This window comes from Eleutherodactylus coqui, chromosome 1, assembly GCF_035609145.1.
Source record: "Eleutherodactylus coqui strain aEleCoq1 chromosome 1, aEleCoq1.hap1, whole genome shotgun sequence".
Taxonomy (NCBI): Eukaryota; Metazoa; Chordata; class Amphibia; order Anura; family Eleutherodactylidae; genus Eleutherodactylus; species Eleutherodactylus coqui.
Window position 1 is genome coordinate 13,829,694 of NC_089837.1, and position 20,887 is coordinate 13,850,580.

A 20,887-nucleotide genomic window follows, 5' to 3' on the forward strand; every position below is an offset into this window, starting at 1 on the left:
TTAGTAAAGCCCTTATGCTCCTCCACATCCTGTCAGACAGCATTGAGGATAATGAGGTTACCCCCAATAGTTACTTTATATTGATCCAACTCTGCTGTGTTTTATGGTTTTCTTGTCATGTTGGTCTATCCTTGTTTTCTGCATAGATACGGCGGTTCCTTCCAGGCTTGTCACTAGGCAGTGTAAGGTCAGTGTTGGTGGCCTGGACCTGTCCACCTTCAGGGCTATCTCCAGGAAGGGACATTGGCGTGGGTGAAGGTCAGGGAGTCCCACGCTGTGCGTACCTGTGCACACTACTAGTATTGTAACATTACACTAGAGTGAGAAGAGAGGCTCCTGGTGGTAGTTTTGATCTACACGTGTACATTGACGTCATAGGACAGCCAAGGGGGGTACCTGACGAGTTCTAAAAATTAGAGACCAAGTTAAAGCTAGATTCGAGTCCATTTTTCTGATCATTATGGTAAATAAAATGTTGACTGGATTAATTATGTTTATTATAGTTAGCAGCGGTTTATAAATTACACTAGAGATGCCTTATAGGGACTAGTCGACCAATAGTACGTACCTCTACTAAGACTTTTCAAAATAGAATGGCCTTAGATATGATTTTAGCTAAAAAAGGGGGGTGTCTTTAAGATGATAGGGGAAACTGTACCTACATCCCAGACAACACGTGACCCGCGGGTAAAGACGCAGTTGCCATTAAGAAGCTGACCGCACTAACTAAAAAGAGCTTACCTTTGGGACCAGTACTTTCCATGGATGAGTGGGTGGCAAAGGGTCCTGGCTCAGATGGGCGTCGCTGTTGTATGTGCACTGATTATCTTTTCCGTTCTAGTCTGCTGTGTTATCCCGTGTCAGTGAGACCTGTGAAACTGATGCTGGAATAAGCCGCTCCCACAATGAGTTCGCTGGATGTATCTTCAGAAGGAGTGGACAAGTCCTACACCCCCTTGAAGACCCTAAATCGAACCTTCAACACGCTCCAGTTATAGGCTCACGCGCAGAGAACTGTATAAATTACCGGGGAGAGTTAGAGAATAGACATTTTAAGGGGGATTGTAGTAAACATGAAGATTAGTTAGCGTAAAATGTCTATTCATTTGTAATAAACTAGAAGTATTGCGCAGCTGTAGTGATTTAACTCTGTAGAGGTTAATGGCTGCATAATTTCATTATGGTAATTGCTGGACAATGGCATGGTGAAAGATGTGTGTTTTATAACTTCAGCCTAATATAAAGCTCTACTGCATAAGGAAAGAGTTAAAGCCACATTGCAATACTGAAGAAGTGTATCCAGCCCCTCCTCCGCTCTCCAACTTCTCCAACAAAGAACTAATTTAACTGACCACATGTTGATAGAACAAAGACTGGTTTATGCACTGGACTTGAGAGAGAGGTGTGGGAAGGGGGGTGGGGAATATGTTACTGATGTAATGTGTTAAACACCCATAAAGGGCAGGTATTATGTGTTTCAATAAATTGAGGCTTTTGGGCACTGTATGCTCAGAACCATATTGGACATGAGACTGATATCTTGCATCTAACTTGGGCAGTGTGCGCATACTGTATTACACAATTAGGAAGCTACAGAATACCCTGAAGCCTGCTGGAGAAAAATATGATCCAGTACAGCTAAGGTGTGCCTTGTTAATGATGGTTTGCCCGAAGTAAAAATTGCTAGGGGGGGGGGGGGGGTCGCTCACTCTTGCCGCTATTGTGGCTTAATAGTGAGACCTGGGAACCTGAGATGCAGCCCTGCATGTTGTCCCTCGCCTCCCCAATCCGCATCTGCGTCGTTTTCATCACTTTCGTAGTTTTTGAAGAGTTGCACAAATGAAAACCTTAGCGAGCATCGGCGATATACAAAAATGCTCGATTCGCCCATTGACTTCAATGGGGATCGTTACTCGAAACGAACCACCGAGCATCGAGGAACGTTTGACTCGAGCAATGAGCACCTGAGCATTTTGGTGCTCGCTCATATCTAGTCCCAACTCGATTATTTAATTCTAGCGCAAAAGTATTAGCGCCAAAATTTTACGTACAGAATCTAATTCTCTCACTTCCCGATATCAAAGAAACATAAAATTTGCTATGAGCATTGATTATGTCATAAATAAGTAAACCTAATGGGTCCCAAATCGATTGTACAATTCTAGCGCAAAAGAATTAGAGTCAAAATTTTACGTACGTAATCTAATTCTCTCAATTCCCGGTGTCATAGAAACTTGAAATTTGGCACGGGCATTGATTATGTCATTATTAGGAAAAGCTAATGGGTCCAAACTTGATTATTCAATTGTAAGCGCAAAAGAATTAGTGTCCAAATTTTATGTACGGAATCTAATTCTCTCACTTCCCAATGTCATAGAAACTTGCAAATTGGCATAAGCATTGATTATGTCATAAATTTGAAAAGTTAATGGGTCCCAACTCGATTATTTAATTCCAACGCAAAAGTATTAACGTCGAAATTTTACGTACAGAATCTTATTCTCTAACTTCCCGATGTCATAGAAACTTGCATTGATTATGTCATAAATTTGAAAAGTTAATGGGTCCCAACTGGAGATGAGCGAGCACCAAAATGCTCGGGTGCTCGTTGCTCGAGTCGAACTTTCCGCGATGCTCAAGAGTTCGTTTCGATTAACGAACCCTATTGAAGTCAATGAGCGACTCAAGCATTTTTCTATATCGCCGATGCTCGCTAAGGTTTTCATTTGTGCAAATCTGCAAAACCTACGAAAGTCATGGAAACGACACAGATACGGATAGGGCAGGCGAAAGGCAACATGCTGGGCTGCATCTCAGGTTCCCTGGTCCCACTATTCAGCCACAATAGCGGCAAGAGTGAGCTGCCCGCCCTAACAATTTTTACTTCCGACAAACCCTCATTAGCAAGGCACACCTTAGCTAAGCACCACACTACCTCCAACCAAGCACAAGCACTGCCTGCTGGACACACCATTGCCTCTTCTCCTGGGTTACATGCTGCCCAACCCCCCCCCCCCCCCCCACGACCCTGCGTCCGCAGCACACACAAAAGTGTCCCTGTGCAGCCTTCAGCTGCTCTCATGCCAAGCGCTGGCCTCATAGCCACACCACCTTCATGACTATTTATAAGTGCGTCTGCCATGAGGAGGAACCAGAGGCACACACTGCAGAGGGTTGGCAGGGCCAGGTAGTGACCCTCTTTAAAAAGGGCGGGGCGATAGCCCACAATGCTGTAGAGAATTCATGAGAAATTCACTTTTGATCCTGTGCCACCTCTGTCAGGAGCTGCAAACGTGGGCATAATTTACATAGCAATGGGGAATCCATGTGCCCACACAGTATTCATTTTGTCTAGGTATCGCATTGCTCAATCGACACTGCAAGGGGAAAGCCATCTGCACTCTGCCCCCTACCCAAGTCAGTCAGTGTCTTTGTGCCAGATAGGTCAAACCCCGCGATGGGAACTAAGTGTGCACCAACAGCATAGGTGGGTCCTAGGCAACCCAAGACATGAACAATAAATAAATCAGAGTGGCCAAACATGGCAGACTTGCACCGCGCCGACGACGTAGGCCTCTGCACAAACCTACAGCAATCACGGGCCTACAGCGGACTCCAAAGCTAGCGTAGTTGTGAACGTCTCATTAGTGCTGTATTGCTCCTCTAGTTTGTCCCAATGCAGTGCCCCGAATAGTTGAACTAACGTTAGATAAAGTACAGGTTGGCTTCGGCCCATACTCCATGCCCTAGTCAGTCTGGCCTTTTTTCATAGTCACAGGCAGGTACAACTCCGCTATGGGTAGTCTGTGTGGACCCACAGCATGAGTTGGTCCCAGGAAGCCACCAATGGTACATAAATAAATCCCATTGCAGTGCCCCGGATAGCTGAGCTAAAGTAACAAAAAGTACTGGTGGGCTTCGGCCCACACTTCATGCCCGAGTCAGACTGTTTTTTTTTTTTTTATAAATAGTCGCAGGCAGGTACAACTCCGCAATGGGAATTCCGTGTGTACCCACAGCATGGGTGGCTCCCTGGAACCCACCGGCGGTACATAAATAAATCCCATTGCAGTGCCCCGGACAGCTGAGCTAACGTGAGATAAAATACAGGTGGGCTTTGGCCCACACTGCATACCCCAGTCAGACTTTGGTTTTTTATAAATAGACACAGCCCGGTACAACTCCCCTATGGGAATTTCGTGTGAACCCACAGCATGGGTGGCTCCCTGGAACCCACCGGCGGTACATAAATAAATCCCATTGCAGTGCCCTGCACAGCTGAGCTAACGTCAGAGGAAATACAGGTGGGCTTCGGCACACACTGCATGCCCCAGTCAGACTGGTTTTTTTTATACATAGTCACAGGCAGGTATACCTCCGCAATGGGAATTCTGTGTGCACCCACAGCATGGGTGGGTCCCAGGAAGCCACCGACGGAACATAAATAAATCCCATTGCAGTGCCCTGCACAGCTAAGCTAACGTTAGAAAAAATACAGGTGGGCTTCTGGCCCACACTGCATGCCCCAGTCAGATTGGGGTTTTTCTATAAATAAACACAGCAATGTACAACTCCCCTATGGGAATTCCGTGTGCACCCACAGCATGGTTGGCTCCCTGGAAACCCACCGGCGGTACATAAATAAATCCCATTGCAGTACCCTGCGCAGCCGAGCTAACGTCAGATAAAATACAGGTGGGCTTCGGCCCACACTGCATGCCCCAGTCAGACTAGGGTTTTTTATAAATAGACACAGCCAGGTACAACTCGCCTATGGAAATTCCGTGTGCACCCACAGCATGGGTTGCTCCCTGGAACCCACCGGCGGTACATACATAAATCCCATTGCAGTGCCCCGGACAGCAGAGCTAACGTGAGATAAAATACAGGTGGGCTTCAGCCCACACTGCATGCCCCAGTCAGACTGTTTTTTTTATAAATAGACACAGCCAGGTACAACTCCCCTAAGGGAATTCCGTGTGTACCCACAGCATGGGTGTCACCGTGAAACCCACCGGCGGTACATAAATAAATCCCATTGCAGTGCCCCGGACAGCTGAGCTAACGTGAGATAAAATACAGGTGGACTTCGGCCCACACAGCATGCCCCAGTCAGACTGGGTTTTTTTATAAATAGACACAGCCAGGTACAACTCCCCTATGGGAATTCTGTGTGTACCCACAGTATGGGTGGATCCCTGGAACCCACCGGCGGTACATAAATTAATCCCATTGCAGTGCCCCGGACAGCTGAGGTAGCATGAGATAAAATACAGGTGGGCTTTGGCCCACACTGCATGCCCCAGTCAGACTGAGGTTTTTTATACATAGTCACAGGCAGGTACAACTCCCCTATGGGAATTCCGTGTGGACCCACAGCATGGGTGGGTCCCAGGAAGCCACCGACCGTTCATAAATAAATCCCATTGCAGTGCTCCGGACAGCTCAGCTAACGTGAGAAAAAATACAGGTGGGCTTTCGCCCACACTGCATGCCTCAGTCAGACTGGGTTTTTTTATAAATAGACACAGCCAGGTACAACTCCCATATGGGAATTCTGTGTGTACCCACAGCATGGGTGGCTCCCTGAAACCCACCGGCCGTACATAAATAAATCCCATTGCAGTGCCCCGGATAGCTGAGCTAATGTCAGATAAAATACAGGTGGGCTTCGGCCCACACTGCATGCCCCAGTCAGACTGGGTTTTTTTTTATAAATAGTCACAGGCAGGTACAACTCCGCAATAGGAATTCCGTGTGCACCCACAGCATGGGTGGGTCCCAGGAAGCCACCCGTGGAACATAAATAATTCCCATTGCAGTGCCCCGGATAGCGGAGCTAACGCCAGATAAAATACAGGTTGGCTTCCACACACACACTGCATGCCCTAGTCAGCATGGGTTTTTTTTTCATTAATAGTCACAGGCAGGTACAACTTAGCTATGGGAATTCTGTGTGCAATTACAGCATGGCGGCTCCCTGGTACATTACTGTATCCCATTGCAGTGCCCCGGATAGCAGAGCTAACGTCACACTGCATGCCCCAGTCACACTGTTTGTTTGTTTTTTTTGGGCCAGATAGGTAGAACACTGCAATGTGAAAACGTATTGCAGCCATACTATGCACAGACCCCTGTAGTATTTCTGTAGCAAACGTATAAGCTGACCCCAATAATAGTTATGTTGCAGTAGTCTAGGTAGACCCCAGTGACATTTCTGTAGTTACAGTATAGACAGACCCCAGTAACATTTTAGTTGCAGCAGTATAGACTGACCCCAGTAACATTTATGTAGCTGCGGTATTGGCAGACCCCTGTAACATTTCTGCAGCTGAAGTATAGGCAGAACCCTGTAACGTTAATGCAGTTACGCTCCTCTCCTTTGGCCCAAACAAGTTTCTCCGATAACTGTGGTAACAACAGAGAAAATACCTGATGCACATTGCTGACCCCCTGACCCCAAGCGGGAGGAGGAGGTGGCATTACAAGGCCAAGACAGCATGACCAGGACCCGCTATAGTCTGTGTGGGAAGCACGTTAGCGGGCCCAGGTTCAGGCTGGGTTCCGGGCCTCCACCGTGGATTTTGACTCTATTGACAAAATCAAACCTTCTGATCCGCCTAAGAGCCACTGGACAAAAGTAAAGCCACAGAATAAAAGCGGAAGCGACAACAGTTATGTGGAAAAGCTAGTATTTTCTGAGACAAGAGGGGCATTTGATAGCAATGAAAAGGATATTCTAGGAACTAAAAGTCGGAACTCCTCCTCATCTCAATCAGAAATATGGAAAGGCTTCATTCATATGTTTTCTGTTGACCATTGCAAAGTGTTAACAATGCAAGTTTCTGGCTATACCACTCATCCTTGTCAGGAATTACCAAAGATGATCACAAGTAAAGGCCTCATCAATCAGTCCAAAATCAGTCCGGGAGTATGTGGCTCTCAGCTGGCCTGCTTCCACCAAGGATATGTGCCTGCTGCTCCTCTGTCCCAAGCCCTGCAGGGATGCTGTGTTCGAGAGTCGACTCTATTCCTACCTCAGTATGACACAACACTATGTAATTATTATCTGCACCAACAAGATGGAAGCCATAATTGCTCTACCGCTCGGCTAAATGCTTCAGCTAGGGATAATCGAATAGCACCCTGGTTGTATTTCTTTGGTTTTCGGAACTGTGCCCAGGATTAAAAGGGACGGGGGAGGGGGGGTGCATTCCTATTGTGCTGGTTAAAGTGAAATTCTTGGACTGCCAAGCTTCAGATACGAATAAGAGCCAATGGACAAAAGTGAAGCCACAGAAGAAAAGTGTGATATGAAGCTGGGGACCCCAGAAACTTTCCTCTCTCCTAATCCCTCAGCAGCCGGCTGCGATTCACCTGGACCAGGAACTCGGTCTGTGCCCACATCCTCATTTGGAACTCTGCGTCCACACCCACGGCCACGTCCTCTAGGCCTACCCGTACCCCTCAGCATGGTGGATTACGAATACAGCAGACACTGAGTGTGGTAAAAATTAGGCGCTTATTGGCCTGCACTTGGAGGCTGGCAGTGGTACTGTAACACACACAGTAGGACGAAAAAAATAATACGGTTGCCTGCAGAAAGGCCAAGCTGGCAAAGTAAATCAGTCACGTTTTCTTTCCCTGCTACAATGACTGGATTAGCCAGGAAAAAGTTGCACAGCCCCAATCTGGCGTAGTTGCAGTTCCCACGGGACATAGGCCTCGGCATACTGCTTCAGCAGTCATAGGCAGGAAGCTGACTTTCACTGCACCCAGGACATAGGCCTCTGCACAAACCCTCAGCAATCGCGGGCATACAGCAGACTCCAATGCTAGCGTAGCTGTGAACGTCTCATTAGGGCTGTTTCTCTCCTTTTGTTTGTCACAATGCAGTGCCCCAGATAGCCGGGGAAAAAGTGAGGTAAAATACAGATTGGCTTTGGCCCACACTCCATGCCCTTGTCAGTCGGGAAGTTTTTTTGTATTCTTTTTTTTTTTTGGTTATGTCCAGATACTTAGAACACTGCGGTGGGAAAACGTAGTGCACCCATACTATGCACTGACTCCTGTAATATTATTGTTGCAAAAGTATAAGCTGACCCCACTAACAGTTATGATGCAGAAGTAGTCTAGGGAGATCCCAGTAACATTTCAGTAGTAACAGTATAGACAGACCCCAGTAAGATTTCCGTAGCAGCAGTATAGACATTGCCCAGTATTAGTAACATTTTATTTGCAGCAGTATACACAAACAACAGTAACATTTCAGTAGCAGCAATGAAGGCAGACCCCAGTAACATTTCATGTACAGCAGTATAGACAGACCCCAGTAACATTTCAGTAGTAACAGTATAGACAGACCCCAGTAACATTTCAGTAGTAACATTATAGACAGACCCCAGTAACGTTTCATTTACTGCAGTATAGACAGAACCCAGTAACATTTCATTTACAGCAGTATAGACAGAACCCAGTAACATTTCATTTACAGCAGTATAGACAGAACCCAGTAACATTTCATTTACAGCAGTATAGACAGAACCCAGTAACATTTCATTATTAACAGTATAGACAGACCCCATTAACATTTCATTAGCAGCAGTGTAGGCAGAGCCCAGTGACAATTTAGTAGTTGGAGTATAGACAGACCCCAGTAACATTTCAGTTGCAGCAGTATAGACTGACCCCAGTAACATTTCAGTTGCAGCAGTATAGACTGACCCCAGTAACATTTCAGTTGCAGCAGTATAGACTGACCCCAGTAACATTTCATTTGCAGCAGTATACACAGACCCCAGTAACATTTCAGTAGTAACATTATAGACAGACCCCAGTAACATTTCATTTGCTGCAGTATACACAGACCCCAGTAACATTTCAGTAGCAGCAGTTTAGGCAGACCGAAGTAACACTTCTGTCGCAAAAGTATAGGAAGACCTCTGTAGCATTACTGTGGCAGAAGTATAGGCAGGCAGACCCGTGTGACATTTCTGTAGCAAGAGTGTAGGCCAACCCCGGACACATTGGTGTACCATGAGTGTAGGCGAAGGCCAGAAAAATTACTTGGATTACAGTGTAGGCGAGGGCCCAAAAAATTGCTGTACCAACAGTAGAAATGTACCCCAGAAAAATTGCTCAACCGAGAGGGCAGGTGAAACCCATTAATATTTTAGCTTACTGTGTCTTAATGTGTAACAGAGCCTGGAGGCAGCCCTGTTAAAAAAAATTGGTTCATGTTGAAGTTTCAATGCTTCACTTAGTAACGTTGAAATATTGTTTGACAAAAGTTATATGAGCCTTTTGGGCCGCAGAAAAATTGGCAGTTCAGCGTGATGACAGGATGTTTCAGGAGGAGGAGCAGGAGGAGCAGGACTAATATCATACACAAATTGACAAAGGTAAATGTCCCTTTTTTTATGTGATAGAGAAGAGTGTTTTTTTCTGGGGTTGCAGCGAAAAGATTGTTTAGATAACGCTGGTCTCCGCTGGTGGAGAAGAGAAGTCTGGGGAAATCCAGGCTTTGTTCATCTTTATGAGTGTAAGCCTATCGGCACTGTCAGTTGACAGGCGGGTACACTTATCCGTGATGATTCCCCCAGCTGCACTAAACACCCTCTCTGACAAGACGCTAGCGGCAGGGCAAGCAAGCACCTCCAGGGCATACAGTGCGAGTTCGTGCCATGTGTCAAGCTTTGACACCCAGTAGTTGTACGGAGCAGAGGCGTCACGGAGGACGGTGGTACGATCGGCTGTGTACTCCATCAGCATCTTTTTACAGTGCTCCCTCTGACTCAGCCTTGACTGGGGAGTGGTGACACAGTCTTGCTGGGGAGCCATAAAGCTGGCAAAGGCCTTGGAGAGTGTTCTACTGCCTGCGCTGAACATGCTGCCTGATTTACGCGCCTCCCCTGCTACTTGGCCCTCGGAACTGCGCCTTCTGCCGCTAGCGCTGTCAGATGGAAGTTTACCATCAGTTTATCCACAGGGCCCTGTGGTAGCATCACTTTTGAACCCCTTTCCTCTTCGTGAATGAGAGCGGAAAGGTTCTCCTTATACCGTGGGTCGAGCAGTGTGTACACCCAGTAATCTGTAGTGGCCAGAATGCATCTAACGCGAGGGTCACGAGAAAGGCATCCTAACATGAAGTCAGCCATGTGTGCCAGGGTACCTGTACGCAACACATGGCTGTCCTCACTAGGAAGATCACTTTCTGGATCCTCCTCCTCCTCCACAGGCCATACACACTGAACAGATGAGAGGCAAGCAGGATGGGTACCCTCTGCAGTGGGCCCAGCTGTCTCTTCCCCCTCCTCCTCCTCCTCCAAAACGCGCTGAGATATAGACATGAGGGTGCTCTGACTATCCAGCGACATACTGTCTTCCCCCATATCCTGTTCGGACCGCAAAGCACCAGCCTTTATGCTTTGCAGGGCACTACTCAACAGGCATAGCAGAGGAATGGTGACGCTAATGATTGCAGCATCGCTGCTCACCATCTGGGTAGACTCCTCAAAGTTTCCAAGGACCTGGCAGATATCTGCCATCTATGCCCACTCCTCTGTAAAGAATTGAGGAGGCTGACTCCCACTGCGCCGCCCATGTTGGAGTAGGTATTCCACTATAGCTCTACACTGCTCATACAGCTTGGTCAACATGTGCAGCGTAGAGTTCCACCGTGTGGGCACGTCACAAAGCAGTCGGTGCACTGGCAGATTAAACCGATGTTGCAGGGTCCGCAGGGTGGCAGCGTCCGTGTTGGACTTGCGTAAGGTGCGCTGACCCGGCGCACCTTGCCGAAGAGGTCTGACAAGTGCGGGTAGTTTTTTAGAAACCGCTGAACCACCAAATTAAAGATGTGGGCCAGGCATGGCACGTGCGTGAGGCTGCCGAGCTGCAGAGCCGCCACCAGGTTACGGCCGTTGTCACACACGACCATGCCCGGTTGGAGGCTCAGCGGCGAAAGCCAGCAGTCGGTCTGCTCTGTCAGACCATGCAACAGTTCGTGGGCCGTGTGCCTCTTCTCTCCTAAGCTAATTAGTTTCAGCACGTCCTGCTGACACTTGCCCACCGCTGTGCTGCCGCGCCGACTGCTGGCGACGTGCTGCTGCTGACACATCTTGATTGCGAGGTAGAGGTTGCGTAGGAGGAGGAGGAAGGTTTTGTGGAGGTGGCATACACCGCCGCAGATACCAGCACCGAGCTGGGGCCCGCTATTCTAGGGGTGGGCAGGAGGTGAGCGGTCCCAGGCTCTGACTCAGTCCCAACCTCCACTAAATTCACCCAATGTGCTCGCCTGTGCTTGTACATGTTTCCGTTGTTAAGTGGACCTTGCAAGTAACCGCGTTGGTGAGGGCGCGTACAATATTGCGGAAGACGTGGTCGTGCAGGGCCGTGGTCGTGAAAAATAGTGGCGACTGGGGACCGAGTAGCGCGGGCAGCCGCCGCCATCATGTTTTTGAAAGCCTCCGTTTCCACAAGCCTGTACGGGAGCATCTCCAGGCTGATCAGTTTGGCAATGTGGACATTTAAAGCTTGAGCGTGCGGGTGCGTGGCAGCATATTTGCGCGTTCGCTCCAACGCTTGTGCTAGCGACAGCTGGACGCAGAGCTGAGAGACATTGCTGGATGGGGACAAGGACAGCGGAGGTGAGGGTGTGGGTCCAGGCCGGGGGATGCTTGTGACTGTGTCATGAGAGGTTGGTTGGATCTCAGTAGCAGGTTGGGGCACAGGGGGAGAGGCAGTGGTGCAACCCGGAGGCAGTGAACAGTCTTCGTCCAACCTTGTAGGGTGCTTGGCGATCATATGCCTGCGCATGCTGGTGGTGGTGAGGCTGGTAGTGGTGGCTCCACGGCTGATCTTGGCGCGACAAAGGTTGCACACCACTGTTCGTTGGTTGTCCGCGCTCTCAGTGAAAAACTGCCACACCCTTGAGCACCTTGGCTTCTGCACGGTGGCTTGGCGCGAGGGGGTGCTTTGGGAATCTGTTGGGGGATTATTCGCTCTGGCCCTGCCTCTACCCCTGGCCACCCCACTGCCTCTTCCAACCTGTCCTGCGGCTGCACTTGCCTCCCCCTCTGAAGACCTGTCCTCAGTCCGCTTATCAAACCAGGTAGGGTCAGTCACCTCATCGTCCAGCGGCTCTTCCTCCGACTACTCTGTGCGCTCCTCCCTCGGACTTACTGCCCTTACTACTGCCTCACTGATAGACAACTGTGTCTCATCATCATCATCATCCTCACCCACTGAAAGCTGTTGAGACAGTTGCCGGAAGTCCCCAGCCTCATCACTCGGACCCCGGGAACTTTCCAAAGGTTGGGCATCGGTCACAACACACTCCTCAGTTGAGAGAGAAACCATTGTTTCCCAATCAAGGCAGGGGCCCGAGAACAGTTCCTGGGAGTCTGTCTGCTCATCAGAATGTGTCATTTTCATGGAGTGAGGAGGCTGGGAGGAAGGAAGAGCAGCAGCAAGAGGATTCAGAGTTGCAGCAGTGGACGGCGTAGAAGACTGAGTGGTCGATACATTGCTGGATGCATTTTCTGCCATTCACGACAGGACCTGCTCACACTGCTCTGTTTGTAATAAAGGTCTATCACGTGGACCCAAAAAATGTGATATAAAGCTGGGGACCCCAGAAACTTGCCTCTTTACTAATCCCGCAGCAGCCGGCTGCGATTCCCCTGGACCAGGAACTCGTCCTGTGCCCACACCCTCACTTGGACCTCCGCGTCCTTGCCTGCGTCCACGTTCACGTCCTCTAGCCCTACCCCTATCCTGCAGCATGGTGTATTACGAATAGAGCAGACACAGAGCGGTGTAAATAATTATAGAATTATTGGCGTACAGTTGGAGGCTGACAGCGGTATTGTAAGGCTAACTCCAGGCAGAAACAAAGAATACAGAAAGCTGCAAACAGGCTTAGCCGTGCAATAGTGATTCACTACAACTCCTACCAGACACCCAGTAAATTTCAGACGGTCAGAGCTAGCCATAAGAAGGAGCGTTTATTTTAAAAAATTTTGAAAAAGAATACAGGTTATATAGCGTGTATATGACTTTCCCTCTATCAGTGGCTGTGGCCGTACGCTGTGCGCGAAGTTGATGGCAGACACAGCGGTGTAAATAATTATGGAATTATTTGCGTGCTGTTGGAGGCTGACAGCGGTATTGTAACGCTAACTCCAGGCAGAAACAAAGAATACGGAAGGCTGCAAACAGGCCCAGCCATGCAATAGTGATTCACTACAACTCCCACCAGACACCCAGTAAATTTCAGACGGTCAGAGCTAGCCATAAGAAGGAGCTTTTATTTAAAAAATTTTTGAAAAACAATACAGGCTATATAGCGTGTATATGACATTCCCTCTATCAGTGGCTGTCACCGTACGCTGTGCATGAAGTTGATGGCAGGCACAGAGCGGTGTAAAAAATTATGGAATTATTGGCGTACAGTTGGAGGCTGACAGCGGTAATGTAACGCAAACTGCAGCCAGAAAAAAAAAATACGGAAGGCTGCAAAAAGGCCTAGCTGCATAATAGTGAAGCACTACAACTCCCAGCAGCCACGCAGTAAAATGCACACGGTCATAGGTAGCCGTAAGAAGGAGCTTTTATAAAAAAAATTTTGAAAAAGAATACAGGCTATATAGCGTGTATATGACTTTCCCTCTATCAGCGGCTGTGGCCGTACACTGTGCGTGAAGGTGACTGCAGACACAGACCGGTGTAAAAAATTATGAAAATATTGGCGTACAGTTGGAGGCTGACAGCGGTAATGTAACGCAAACTGCAGCCAGAAAAAAAATTATACGGAAGGCTGCAAACAGGCCTAGCTGTGCAATAGTGAAGCACTACCACTCCCAGCAGCCACGCAGTAAAATGCACACGGTCACAGGTAGCCCTAAGAAGGACCGTTGGGGTCTTGTAGACTGGATTCTACACTACCACTGTCCCTGTCTCACCAGCACTGCCCCTATACTCTGTATAATTGACTGCAGATTGAGAACGCTATAGCTGTAATAGCCTGCACAGCCCGAGATGAAAAAAAAATTGGGGGTGCAAAACTGCTCCCAGCAGCCACAACAGTAATGCACATGGTCAGATGTGGCCCTAAGAAGGACCGTTGGGGTTCTTGAAGACAGGAACCTACACTAACACTATCCCTGAATGAGGAGCAGCACCTTCCCTAATCTCTGCCAGCGTGTGTCTGAGGCGAGCAGCGGGCGGGACTGGTTTAAATACTTGGTGGTCGCTTCATCTCACCAGCCACTCACTGCAGGGGGGTGGAATAGGGCTGGCACGTCACAGAAGGAAGTTGTAATGCCTTCCCTGCATTTCTATTGGCCAGAAAATGGCGCTAAACATGCAGGGAAGGAAGTGGAATTGACTCGAGTGCCGCGTGGTGTTCGTCCCGAGTAACGAGCATCTCGAGTACCCTAATACTTGAACGAGCATCAAGCTCGGATGAGTGTGCTCGCCTATCTCTAATCCTGATATTTTATATGACAGTGATCAATCTGTCACTACAGGAGGTATGGAAACTGTTTGTGTTTTCTGTGAAGCTCTAAAGTGGAAAGATGAGACTCCTGGAATGTGCTGTTGTAGTGGTAAAGTTCAACTTCCTCCATTTACAGACCTACCCATACTTCTTAATTCTCTTTTCATAGGGGAACATCCTGAAAGTGAACACTTTTTTTAATTCAATCCGAAAATACAAGAGTGCGTTCCAAATGACTTCTTTTGGAGCTAAGCAGGTTGTGGAAGGGAATTTCATGCCTACCTTCAAAGTTCAAGGACAGGTTTACCACTTAATAAGTAGTTTATTGGCATCTCCTGAACATCAGCATATGTTTTTACTAATTTATTTTGTCGGTGATGAAGAAGAACAAATTAATATAAGATGTAAAAATGCATCTCTTGTCAATCCTAATTTGATTCGACAGCTTCAAAGAATGCTTCATGACTGCAACCCGTACATTAAAGACTTTAAATCTGCAGTGGAAAGTCTACCCAGTGATGACAACGATCAGTTTCAAATAGTCATTCATGCTGAAAGAAATCCTGTGAATGCTCATAAGGGCTGTTTAACAAACCTACAGTCAATGAAGTTGCAGTCGTCATAGTAGGCCAAGCATTTGGAAAAAGGGATATTGTGTTACAAGCTACAGACAGCAAACTTCATAGAATCAGCGAAATTCATTGATCATATGATGCTTTACAGTACCCAATTATGTTTTGCTATGGAGAAGATGGCTATTCCATATCTCTGCCTCAGGTACATCCTACCACGAAACAGCCACGTAACAAAACAATCTCAGCTTTGAATTTTTATGTGTATCGTCTAATAAGGCAAAATTAACAAAATCACATATTCCACTGTAGATCCTTCCTTAGCCAGTTTTTGGTGGACATGTATGCAAAAATAGAAACAGAGAGGTTAAATTTCATCCGAAATAACCAGAAAACATTGAGAGCAGAAAGTTACATTCACCTCAAAGACGCCATTGATAAAAATGATGCAGACATCAGACAGTTGGGCCAGGCTGTTATCTTGCCATCGTCATTCACAGGAGTACCACGGTACATGCACGAACGTACCCAGGATGCGATGACCTATGTGTGTCACTATGGCCGTCCAGACTTATTCATTACCTTTACGTGTAACCCAAAATGGACAGAAATTACAGAAGCTCTACTCCCCAGGCAGAAACCCCAGCATCGTCATGACATCACAAGTCGAGTTTTCCATCTTAAAGTTAAAAAGATCATGAGTTTGTTACCCAAAGGGAGTCTTTTTGGAAAGCCCAGATGTTACATGTATTCCGTCGAATGGCAGAAACGTGGTCTCCCTCACATTCATATTTTGTTATGGCTTGAAAATGCAATTACACCAGACCGGATTGACAATATAATTTGTGCAGAGATACCAAATCAAAAGAAGATCCTATTCTGTACAACATTGTTAAACGTAATATGATACATGGGCCATGTGGAAACTTCAACACACATTCCCAGTGCATAAAGGATGGCAAGTGCTCCAAGAGGTACCCAAAGCCATTCCCCAGTGAGACCCAGACTGGTGATGATGGGTATCCGAAGTACAGAAGAAGATCGCCAAGTGAGGGTGGGTTTACAGTAACTATTGAGAAGGCTCAAGGGACTTGGGTACTTGATAACAGCTCGGTAGTTCCTTTTAATCCTGTTCTTCTCCGCACCTTTAATGCACACATCAATGTTGAGTACTGCAATTCTGTCAAATCCATTAAATATATTTGCAAGTATGTGAATAAAGGTAGTGATCAGGCCACGTTCGCAGTGGAGAATGAATGTGATGAAATAAACATATACCAGACAGGTTGATATATTAGCAGTTCTGAAGCCATTTGGCGTATTTTCTCTTTTCCATTCAATGAAATATTCCTTTCTGTAAAGCACCTTGCGGTTCATCTGGACAAAGAGTCTAATTTCACTGCAGACAAAATTAACACCCCTTCAAAAACTACTCCTATAGGATTTTTTGAACTGTGTAAGGTTGATGGCTTAGCAAGAACCCTCCTATACCACGAAGTTCCTTCATTCTATTTATGGAAAAAAGATAGATTTGTTCAAAGAGAACAAGGAACATGCGTTATCGGATATCCTGGAGTGAAAAAAGACACAGTTCTTGGTAGAGTTTACACAGTACATCCAAATAACTCTGAATGTTACCATTTGCGACTGCTGCTGCATGAGGTTCGGGGCCCCACATCTTTCAGTCATCTAAAAACTGTTGATGGTGTGCTTCATCTAACATTCCAGTCAGCATGTAAGTCACTCGGCTTACTTGAGGATGACAGTCATTGGAATAAAACATTGGAAGAAGCAGCTTTGTCTGATTCAGCAGTTAGGTTGAGGGAATTGTTTGCCATCATGGTGGTCTTTTGTCAGGTGTCTGAGCCATTGCTGTTGTGGGAGACTCACAAAGACAATTTCTTTGAGGATATCTTGAGGCAAGTGCAGAGACATAATCAAGAAATAAACACAAAATAAAGAGCATATTTATAACAAGACCTTGATTTTGCTGGAAGACATCATTCTGTCTTTGGGAGGTCGAACCTTACAGGAGTATAGCTTACCAGAATCAATACGAACTGATGACATTTTGGAAAACCGAGAATATCTGAAGCAAATTAATTACGATGTTGCAATACTGAAAGACACAGTGACAAAACACGAAGCATGCCTTACTGATGACCAAAAGATTGTCTACCATAAAGTACTACAAAGTGTTGAGTCTAATTCAAACGAAGTCTTCTTTTTGGATGCATCAGGAGGAACTGGAAAAACCTATTTGCTAAATTTGTTGTTAGCCAAAGAAAGGAGCACAAAAAACATTGCAATCGCTGTAGCATCCTCAGGCATTGCTGCTACACTACTACAGGGAGGAAAAACATCACACGCCACCTTCAAGCTGCCATTAAATTTAAATCGAGTTGAAGCTCCAGTCTGGAGCATTTCGAAGCAGAGTGACCTTGCATCAGTACTCCAAGACTGTAAACTTATAGTGTGGGATGAATGTACAATGTCGCATAAAGCCAGAATAGAGGCAGTTGACCGCACTCTTCGAGATCTCTGTAACAGCAACAAACTTATGGCAGGGGTCACAGTGTTGTTCTCAGGATACTTCAGGCAAACTTTACCTGTCATGCCCCAAGGTACTCGTGCTGATGAGGTCAATGCTTGCTTCAAGAGTTCCTTCCTTTGGCCCAAAGTAGAAAAATTATCTCTTTCTACAAATATGAGGGTTCATCTGAGGGGTGACATCAATGCCTGGAATTTGCTCATCTTCTGTTAAAAATAGGCAATGGAGATCTTAACAACATCCATAGCATCCTTAAGATCCCACCAAACCTGTGTACTACTGTCGACTCTGTAGACAGTCTCATAGCAGAAATATATCCTGACATTAAACACCTCAGACAGAAACCTGCCTCTTGGCTACGAGAAAGAGCATTGTTAACGCCTACAAATGCTTCTGCCTCGGAGTTAAATCATTGTTTGTTAGAACGTCTTGGTGGAAGGGAGACTGTTTACAAGTCGATTGACTCAGTTCTGAACAGTGATGATGCTGTCAACTATCCTGTTGAGTTTCTTAATACACTGGAGCTGCCAGGAATGCCAGCTCACCGCCTTACTCTCAAAGTCAGAGCACCCATAATGTTGTTACGGAATTTGAACCCTCCAAAACTGTAATGGAACAAGGCTGCAAATAAAGACACTGCGGACGAATGTTATTGAGGCGACTGTGTTCACAGGCTGCAGTGAAGGTGAAACAGTGTTTATTCCACGGATACCTATAATCCCTTCAGACTACATTTTTGAATTTAAGCAGCTTCAATTTCCCATTAAATTGTGTTTCGCCATGACTATTAACAAGTCACAGGGGCAGTCACTAACAAAGGCAGGTATAGATGTGAGACAGGGCTGTTTCTCTCATGGCCAGTTCTATGTGGCGTGTTCTCGAATCGGCCAGCCAAGTAACCTGTTCATACTGTCTCCTGGGGGTGACAAAGAGGCCCTCACCACTTAATACCATTATTTGTTTTCTATTTGTAAAATTTATGAAAAATGTGGTTTTAAATGTTTCTTTTAAGCAAAGTCTTAACCTTACCTATGATGAGAGTTACATTCCTAAGTTTAGTATTTTACATTCATATTTGTTATTTACAACAAAAACTACCTTTTTAGTTTTAACGAGGAATTATTATTTCCTTTTAAAATTCTATTGTTTTCTTATTTGTTTTTCACAAATTTTTTTTATTTAATTTTTTATTTTATATAAAGGAAACGTCGCATGGTTACCTCCACGTGGTTTTCCTGGGTAACGCAATGAACCATGCAAAATGGTGAACATATTTTTTTTCCTCAGTATCTCTAGAATAACGACAACTTTATAAGATTTTCCGTGTGAACACCAGATAAACACCAGTACCAAATTAACTCAGACGAAGCCGGGTATATCAGCTAGTTTATAATAAGTGGGGCATATTGTTCACTTTTTTTTTTTTTAAATCAGTGTTTATTGGAATTTTTATATTTAAATTAAAACATACAAATGAAGTCACAATATTTAAGCAGGATATCAATCGTATTACAAATAGTGTGGAATATTGCAAACCAGAATGCTCATCTCGGGGAGGGTTACGATCCGCAGTTCCTGGGCCGATTGCCCTGTCAGGACCAACCCGGACAGCAATAAAGATGAACAGCAACAAGAAAACAGACAGACAAGACAGACCAGACAGACGGGGGGGGGGGGGGGGGTTGTATAGGGTAGGGGTGGGGGTAGAAGGGGATTAAAGGGGCTTGGAGGGGTGGAACGTAGGCTCCAATAATTGTTAAGGTGTCTGCCCATAGCCTGAGAGGCGTGGGGCTGGCTCGTCTAATGTAGGGAGTCAGAGGAGGAAGTATCTCTTAAAACCCACTTCATCTCAGCACGCCCATCAGGCAGGGGCCTCTCTAGCTCGGTAGGTTTAGAATTTGTTCCTCAACGAGCGCCACAGACTCCAGGTTTTTTGGTATTTGTCATGGGTATCGTTTGACCAGCTGACTATTTCTTCAAGATTAGCAAGAAGGTCAACTCTATCCCCCCAATGTGACAAGGACGGAGAGGTTTGTTGACGCCAAAGTAATGGGATAAGTGCCTTGACCGCGTCGATGAGGAAGGCTAAGAGTTTGTGTTTGAGGGGGTGGAAGGCGGAGGTAGGCTTCCACAGGAGAACCAGTTCAGTGGAGAGCTTAGGGTTTGGAGACAGCTTCTTCAGAACTCTCTCCACATCGGTTCAGTAAGAGGAGATAAGCGAGCATTTCCACCACATTCCCTCTGTGCAGGGCCAGTGCATGATCGAATAGCCACTGAGGAGTCCTATACCACCTTGCCAGAAGTTTATAATGGCACTCCTGGGAGGTGACACAGGGGGAGAGGCCAAAGGCCGTCTTCAGTATAATCTTGGTGTCACTCTGGGAGAGAGAAATGTGAAGTTCTCTCTCCCATGAGGTTAGGAAGGCAGGTTTAGAGGATGGGGGGGGGGGGGGGGAGAAATATAGTGTTTGCGTAGGAAAGCTATTTTTCTATTGGTCTCATTACTCCCCATTAAGACTGCCTCAAAGATGGATTTTGGTCTAGTGGATTTAAATTGGGAGAAGAAATCCCGGAGTACATTTGTTATGTGGGTGGACTGGAGTAAAGGTAGTGTCTGGTTAGGCAATAGCTTCTGGACTATTTCGGTGGGAGGTCTGTGTGCCAAGACCTGGATGTCACTAATTTTTTTATCCTTAAAGATTTTCCAGATACTGGCTGAGCAAGGGTCTAAAGATAGGTCCAGGACTCTGTAGAGAGAACAAAGAGGAGCACATGGAGATGGAGAGGGTGCCAGGGACTCTCTCATTGCGTTCCAGGCCTCGAATGGGCCTTTGAGTAGGGGGTCCTCCCTAGCCCTTCTTAAGCCGCTCTTGTCGGGGTACCACAGATCCTCTCTGAGGGACGGACCGAAGGTCTTCTCAGCCATAGAGAAAATAAGCCGTCTCTACTTGGGAGTGCTAACTCCATCCAGTAGTGTAGTTCGGAGGCTAGATAGAAGTCATGGACACAAGGCATACCGATGCCACACTCATCGAGCCTCTTCACCAGGAGGCAATTAGCTAATCTAGGTCTTCTCCTTTTCCATACATACCCTGAGAATATTGTTCTGGGAGCTTTAAAGAAACTGCCAGGGAGGTGTATCGGGAGGAGGCGGATCTGATAAAGGATCACCGGAAGCACGTAAGATTTTAGAACATTTTTTCTGCCTAGCCAAGAAATAAAAGGCAGGTCATAGGCACGCACAAGGGTTTTACCGTTAGTCAG

General features: G+C 46.5%; 1 pseudogene; it reads left to right on the plus strand.

The window, feature by feature from the left end:
- Positions 1 to 20,887, plus strand: part of LOC136626623 (uncharacterized) — a 39,645-nt pseudogene that overhangs the window by 14,918 nt on the left and 3,840 nt on the right.